Raw genomic sequence first — 6,916 nt, forward strand, 5'->3', positions numbered from 1 at the left:
GCTAGGCTTAGCATTTTGCCCCAGGACCTCTGCAGTTGGGAGGGTTGGGAATAGAAGATAGCCCACAGGGGAGGGTGTGGAGTAGAAACTACGCAAAGCAGAGGTCACCCACTCAGGAATGCTTCTTTTTGCTGTTCTTGTTGTTTTGAGTTTCACATGGCTAGCATGGTACTTGTTATCTAGACCAGGCTAGCCCGGAACTCAGAGATCTACCTACCTCTACCTTCAGAAGGCTGGGATTGAAAGCAGATCCCAAGATAACCTGTTAATGTATTTTTTTAAAGATTTTTATTTATTTTACGTATGTGAATACACTGTAGAGTGAGTACGCTGTAGTTGTCTTCTTCACACACCAGAAGAGGGCATCAGATTCCATTATAGATGGTTGTGAGCCACCATGTGGTTGCTGGGAATTGAACTCAGGACCTCTGGAAGAGCAGTCGGAGGTCTTAACAACTGAGCCATCTCTCCAGCCCTGTTATTAATGTATTTTTTAAAGATATTTTGTTTTCAGTATGCATGTGTGTATATATACATATACACATACACATACATATACACATACACATCATATACATACACATATACATATACACACATACACACAGACATACATACACTACATATACATATACACATACACATATACACACACACATAGACATATACATACACTACATATACATATACATACACATACAAACACATATATGAATACACACACACACATATATGAATGCTGGTACCCACAGAGGCCAGTAGAGGGCACCAAATCCCCTGGATGGTTATGAGCCTGCCAGTATAGCGGCTTCGAACCCAACTCAGATTCTTTGCAAGAACTGCTGAGCCATGTCTCTAGCCCACAGTGAACCTTTTTAAATGACTGCAGTCCAGAACGTTTGTTTTACCTAGCTTCACTCAGCTGCTAACAGCTATGGATAGGGTGGTGGGGCTCAAACATAGGGGCGCTCACTCCTTCGCTTAGTTTAACTTGGGCTGGTCTGCACAGCCAGATTTGAATAGTCTCGCAGACTGGTGTAAGACAACAGGATCGTACTTTCCTGGTAGGTCATCTATGACCTTGCTCTGTCAAGTTTAAGAACATCACAACAGTGGACAAGCACTGTCTTAGTCAGGGTTTCTACTGCTGCGATAGAACACCATGACTGGAAAACAAGTTGGAGAGAAAAGGGTTTATTTGGCTTCCTCGTCGTCACTGTTCGTTACTGAAGGAAGTCAGGACAGGAACTCAAACATGGCAGGGACCCGGAGGCTGGAGCTGATGCAGAGGCCATGTAGAAGGGCTGCTTACTGACTTGCTCCTCGTGGCTTGCTCAGCCTGCTTTCTTACAGGACTCTCTCAGCCCAGAGATGCCATCAAAAGTGGCATTTTCTCTCTTTCTGTTTTAGAATTATTACTTATTTTATGTATATTGGTACACTATAGCTGTTTTTAGACACACCAGAAGAGGGCTTCGGATCCCATTACAGATGATTGTGAAACAGTATGTGGCTGCTGGGAATTGAACTCAGGACCTCTGGAACAAAGCAGTCAGTGTTCTTAACCACTTATCCATCTCTCTAGCTCCATGAAGACATTTTCTTCCTTTTTTTAAAAAAAAGTATTTATTTATTTATTTATTTATTTATTTACTTAATTATTATATATAAGTACACTGTAGCTGTCTTCTGACACAGCAGAAGAGGGCATCAGATCCCATTACAGATGGTTGCCAGCCACCATGTGGTTGCTGGGATTTGAACGCAGGACCTCTGGAAGAGCAATCAGTGCTCTCAGCCACTGAGCCACCTCTCCAACCTGACATTTTCTTAATTAAGGTTCCCTTGCTGGAGAGATGGCTTAGTGGTTAAGAGCACTGACTGCTCTTCCAGAGGTCCTGACCATCTATAATGAGATCTGATGCCTTCTGCTGGTGTCTCTGAAGGCAGCTACAGTGTACTTATATATAATAAATAAATAAATCTTTTTAAAAGAAATTAAGGTTCCCTCCTCTCAAGCGACTTTAGCTCATGTGAAGTTGACCTAAAACTAGCATGTACATCCATATGGCAGTGCCCAGCTCTGTTCCAGGTATCACTGAAGTCATGCTCCTGGCCTGGCCCATGTGAAGGGCTATATTTTTTGTATTATTTGAAGCTGCCCCTTGTGCCAGATGAACCCCCAAAAGCACCAGGCTTCCAGTGTGGAGCCCGGGATTAATGTGACTACCCCTGGCTTCTGCTGTACACCTCTATGTGGGCATCAGATTTCAGGATCAAGAGGTGTCTGTGGCATTGGAAAGGAAGCCACCCCAGCTGCCCTGACGCTACTGCAAAATTTAAATTAATACTTTCCCCTTTTTTGGACAGGGTCTGGTTATGTAGCCCAGGATGGTCTCAAACTCATGATTCCCCTGCCTCAGCCTTCCAGGTTCTATGACTCTAAGCACCCACCACCACAACTGGCTATTCGGCTGTCTTTAGCTTATGGGGTCCAGTGTGACACTAGTACTCACATTCTGGGCCACAAACAGTAATTCAGCCTACTGAGTTACCATTTCGCAAATAAAGGAATTAAAATGAATTTATTTCATGGAAATTAAGAAAATGAAAATAAAACAGAATAAATCCTAGGCTTTAGATTCCGTTTCACTGTGCCGCCATAAGATGTGGTCTGAGTGAGGACATTCTCCAGAGGCTCCTGTATCTAAGCACACGCTCCCCAGGCAGCGGAACTTTTGAGGGATGTGGCCCTGTTGGAGGAAGCGTGTCGCCAGAGGCACACCTTGCGAGTTTGAAGATCCCCACCATTTCTCGTTGCTCTAACTGCTTCATGCTTGTGGGTCAAGCTGTGAGCTCTCAGGATCCTTGCTCCAGTCCCCGTGCCTGCCTGCCACTGCGATGGTGATGGACACGTCTCTCTCTGGAACCAGAAGCCCCAACAAACCCTTCCTTTTATAAGATGCTTGGTCACAGTGCTTTATTACAACAATTGGAACATGGCCAACACAGGCAGCAGAGATGGCTCAGCGGTTAAGAGCACTGGCTGCCCTTCTAAAGGGACCTGAGTTCAATTCCCAGTACCCACATGGCAGCCCTCGTTTGTGACTCCAGTTCCAGAGGGTCTGGCATCCATGTACAGACATGCAGAACACCAGTACACACGACAGTAAATAAGTGTTTTAAAAAAGAAGAAAGAAAAGTAACTGATTCAATTCTTTAAGTGAAAAACATGTTTTGGATTTCTATTGTTTTAACCACAGGTAGCCTGCTAAGGACTTGTGTTTCCTGGGCCTCCCTCTTCTCCTCTGCTGGTTAGCCAATCATGTCAGATTATGAACTCCAGTTCCTGTCGATTCCATGAGTTACAGTCACCGCCTACCTCAGGAGTAAAAGAGCCATGTTGCCCCCCATTGCTGCTAAGCTGACTTAGGCCCTGACACACTCATTTTGCAAAAAGCACATTACCTTGCCAAGATATTTTTGCTGTTTTCATGTGTTCCTTTGTTTGGCATGGAGATTACTTCTAATACTTGGGAGCTGTGTGTTACAGCACAAGCTTGCACGTCTGGCCACGGAGAGGAAGAGCCAAGAGAATCAGTGGGCTCTGGGCCAGCTTGAACTGTATGAGACCCTGTTTCAAATAAACAGGCAAACGAAGCAGGCAGAATTGGGTGACTTTACAGAATCCCTGTCCGGCTGAGACACACTGAGGGGAAACTCAGCAACTCCTTGAAGTGTTTTGTTTTTTTGAAAACTGTTTCAAATTTAGATAATTATCATGACCACAAAGAATAACAAAACAACAACAACAAAACAAAAACAAAAACCAGGACTGGCTTTTTACACGGTCTTTACAAATTTAGAGGTCTTTCACTTTGGTAATACTACATAACGGCCCCACTGTGTTCTGTGTTGAGTTTTGGAGTGATTTTCCGTGAGTTCAGTACTCGCCCCCAGTCCTGTTAACACGTTTCTGACTTTATGGCTTACCTGCTTTTTCAAGGAGGTCTGGGGATAGACTTCATCCTGATGATGGCCCTCACAGGACAGCAGGGAAGTAGAAATAGTCGACTGTAGCAAAGGAGCGGCCATCAGCTTGGCCACCACTAGAGGGCGCGCTTGCATGAGACATAAGCTTCAATCGCCTGGGCACCCGCACGGACAGCTGTAATTCAAGAATAATAGCTGTAATACGTAAGGAAAGGCTCCGTGACACCTGCCATCACCGACTATGCTAAGAGAGAAGCTGGCTGTAAGATAAAAGGGAGGCTCTGTGGTACCCTCCGTTAGGAACCACGGTGAAGTGGACATTTCTGGTTTCTTTGGAGACTCAGTTGTGTCACGTGATGTTTTTCCCGGAAACTGTCTTAGGAGAGGATGTTTTGCCGACAGCAGACACATGGTGCTTTTCTGGAAGCGGCCTGGGAAAAGGGCATGGGATGCTTTGCTAGAGGGGATGCTTGAGAGAACACGTAATGTTTGGACAGGGTATAAGGATAACCCGACAGACAGTGGACGAGGCTGCAGCTCACCCTGCCACTCTTCGCTGGTCTTCAATAACAACACTGCGGTGTTGGTTCACCTTGCCTGCCTTCTTTGCTGATCATCACTAATCACAACTTCGTAGAGAGAACCTGCCAAAGAACTTCTTGTGATATTGCAGGGGCTTCTGACCTCTTCCAGGGACTCAGGCCGATTGGCAGAGCCCCGAGTTTTCTTCTGGATGAACTGCCATTCACTGTGACAGGTGTTTGAGAGTGGATTGAGCTGCTGCTGCTGATTCCTGTGAACTCAACTGCTGATATCCCGACAAAGAGATTGTAATCTCCCCCAAAGAACTATTTCTAAATAGGCCCACATTCCCCTTTGCCCTATAAACCTCTCCTTTCTACTAACTCTAGTGGGAGGTGGGCTAGAAGGGAGGTTAAAGCTTTTAAGAATCCTTATTAAAGTGGATTTTGAAAAATATCAGTTTATACCGTGATAAAAGATTAACTATAAGATGTTAGGGAAGCCTGTGTGATACACACTGATTACCAACTATGATAAAAGAGCAAAGAGCTGTAAGATATAAGGGGGCACACTATGGTACCCTCCCATGGTAAACTATGATAATATGGTAACTGAGAAGACCTGGGCAGGTGGTGTGCTCCTTTAATCCCAGCGCGGGCAGGCAGAGGCAGGTGGACCTCTGTGAGTTCAAGGCCAGCCTGACCTACACAGTGAATTCTAAGATAGCCAGGGCAACACAGAGAGAAAGAAAAAAAGCTGGGTGAGGGGTGCTTCCTGGAGGCCAAGGTAGAGGCAGGTGGATTTCTACAAGTTTGTGGCCAGTCAGGGATATTAGGGGTCTACATAGTGAGAGTCTGTCTAAGAAAGGGGGTAGGCTGGGCACAGTGGCACACATCTTTAACCTGAGAACTTAGAAGGCAGAGGCAGGTAGATCTCTGTGAGTTTGAGGTTAGCCTGGTCCATAAAAAGAAGAGCTTCAGGATAACCAGGGCTATGTAGAGAGACTGTGTCTCAAATCATCATCAACAACAAAATAATAATAATAATAATAATAATAATAATAATAATAATAATAATAATACAAAAATGTAAGCAAACTCTGTGGTAATTTCCCCCTCTTCCTGCCTCCTAGGCCCTGTGACCTTGTTCTATGTGAACAAACACATGTTCACACCAAACAACAACAGACGACCACACGTACAAACAACTCACCCAAGTGCAGCTTGGTGAATTATTGAATTTAATTGGGGCTGCTTCCAGTGGCGTGGGCAAGGAGTAACTCACAGAAGTGTAGGTGGCTTATGGGCAGCTACACCATTGAAGAAAAATCTCTCAACAACTGTTAACCACTTTTATAATCCTTGGGGAGGGTTGGAGTGGGACGTTACGAGCCCCTCCCACATCCATGATAGGAAATTAATGTGCCCAGTCTTGTGCAGGTCTGTGGGTAGTCACTACTGTTGACAGTCGCTGGGGATAAACACTGACTTCCGGTGATAAATGTTTGATGCCCGAGGGCTTAGATGGCTCCACCTTACAGCTCCACTGCCTGCAACGTGCTTTTTTCTTTTTGGCCTTTTCCGCTCCGCATATGAAGCTCTCTTCGGCAGGTATCTCACGACTCTGACGTCTTCAGTAACCCAGGGGGCTTCAGTGCAATTCAAACTTTACTTCTACGGCTTCTTGAAACGATCTCTCAGGGCCTCCATGCGCGTACTCCGTTGACACACGCTTGGCCTCTGAGGCTCCTCTGAAATTGTGGCAGCGGAAGATGCCTCAGCCAGTTTACTCCGGTATCCTTCGTGAAGCTAACACCGGAAGCGCATTGCCAAGTTCAGATGCGGGCTTAGTATAGAGCCCGCTTTCGGATCTTGCTCGTAGCAGCTTTCGTTTGTCGCTGCTTTTTAGAACCAGGAAATTCTTCCGTCTGAAACTCTCATGAGTTGGAAGCTTAGCTGGACGGAGTCCTCCCCAACAGCACCCTTCCTGTGTTTCTGTTGAAGACAGGTCATTTCTTAATCTTTTCATCTGTTCAGTGTATGCCATGATTCCAACATTCCATTTCCTGGTGCTCTTTTTACCCTTCAAACTGTACATTTTGTATTTCTTTCTGCCCCATTTGCCCTTTTTTTCCGTAAGAGTGCTCAAACTCCTCTCTGACTGATTCAACCTGGCTTCCCTCTCAGCCTCTGAATTGCTCTGCTTGGCCTCAGACTAACTCTGGAAATCTGTTCTAATCTTCTGGGTCCTTCTCTTTCTCTGGCTCGTTCTGTCTTCACCTGTGTCTAGCTTGTTCTCTCTTCAACCTGTCTCTGGACAACTCTCCTGATAAAACTTCCTCCTCTTTTCTTTCTCTCTGTGCCACTTTCCCTTTAGTAGCCTCTTCTTCCTCTCTCTCTTC

The 6,916-nt window shown here is 45.4% G+C and overlaps 1 long non-coding RNA gene across 3 annotated transcripts; it reads right to left on the reverse strand.

The window, feature by feature from the left end:
- Positions 1 to 269: 269 nt before the first annotated feature.
- Positions 270 to 6,444, reverse strand: LOC134480802 (uncharacterized). Of its 3 annotated transcripts, none has more exons than XR_015631691.1 (3): positions 5,728 to 6,444; positions 3,994 to 4,168; positions 270 to 475 (listed from the first exon to the last, which is right to left on the reverse strand). It is a non-coding gene; the product is annotated as an uncharacterized LOC134480802 (long non-coding RNA). The 3 variants fall into 3 exon arrangements; XR_015631692.1 differs by lacking the exon at positions 270 to 475 and adding an exon at positions 2,567 to 2,923; XR_015631693.1 differs by lacking the exon at positions 5,728 to 6,444 and having other exon boundaries at positions 270 to 428; positions 3,994 to 4,042.
- Between the last annotated feature and the right edge of the window lie 472 nt (positions 6,445 to 6,916).

Source organism: Rattus norvegicus, chromosome 10 (assembly GCF_021556685.1).
Source record: "Rattus norvegicus strain SHRSP/BbbUtx chromosome 10, alternate assembly SHRSP_T2T, whole genome shotgun sequence".
In the NCBI taxonomy this organism is placed as follows: Eukaryota; Metazoa; Chordata; class Mammalia; order Rodentia; family Muridae; genus Rattus; species Rattus norvegicus.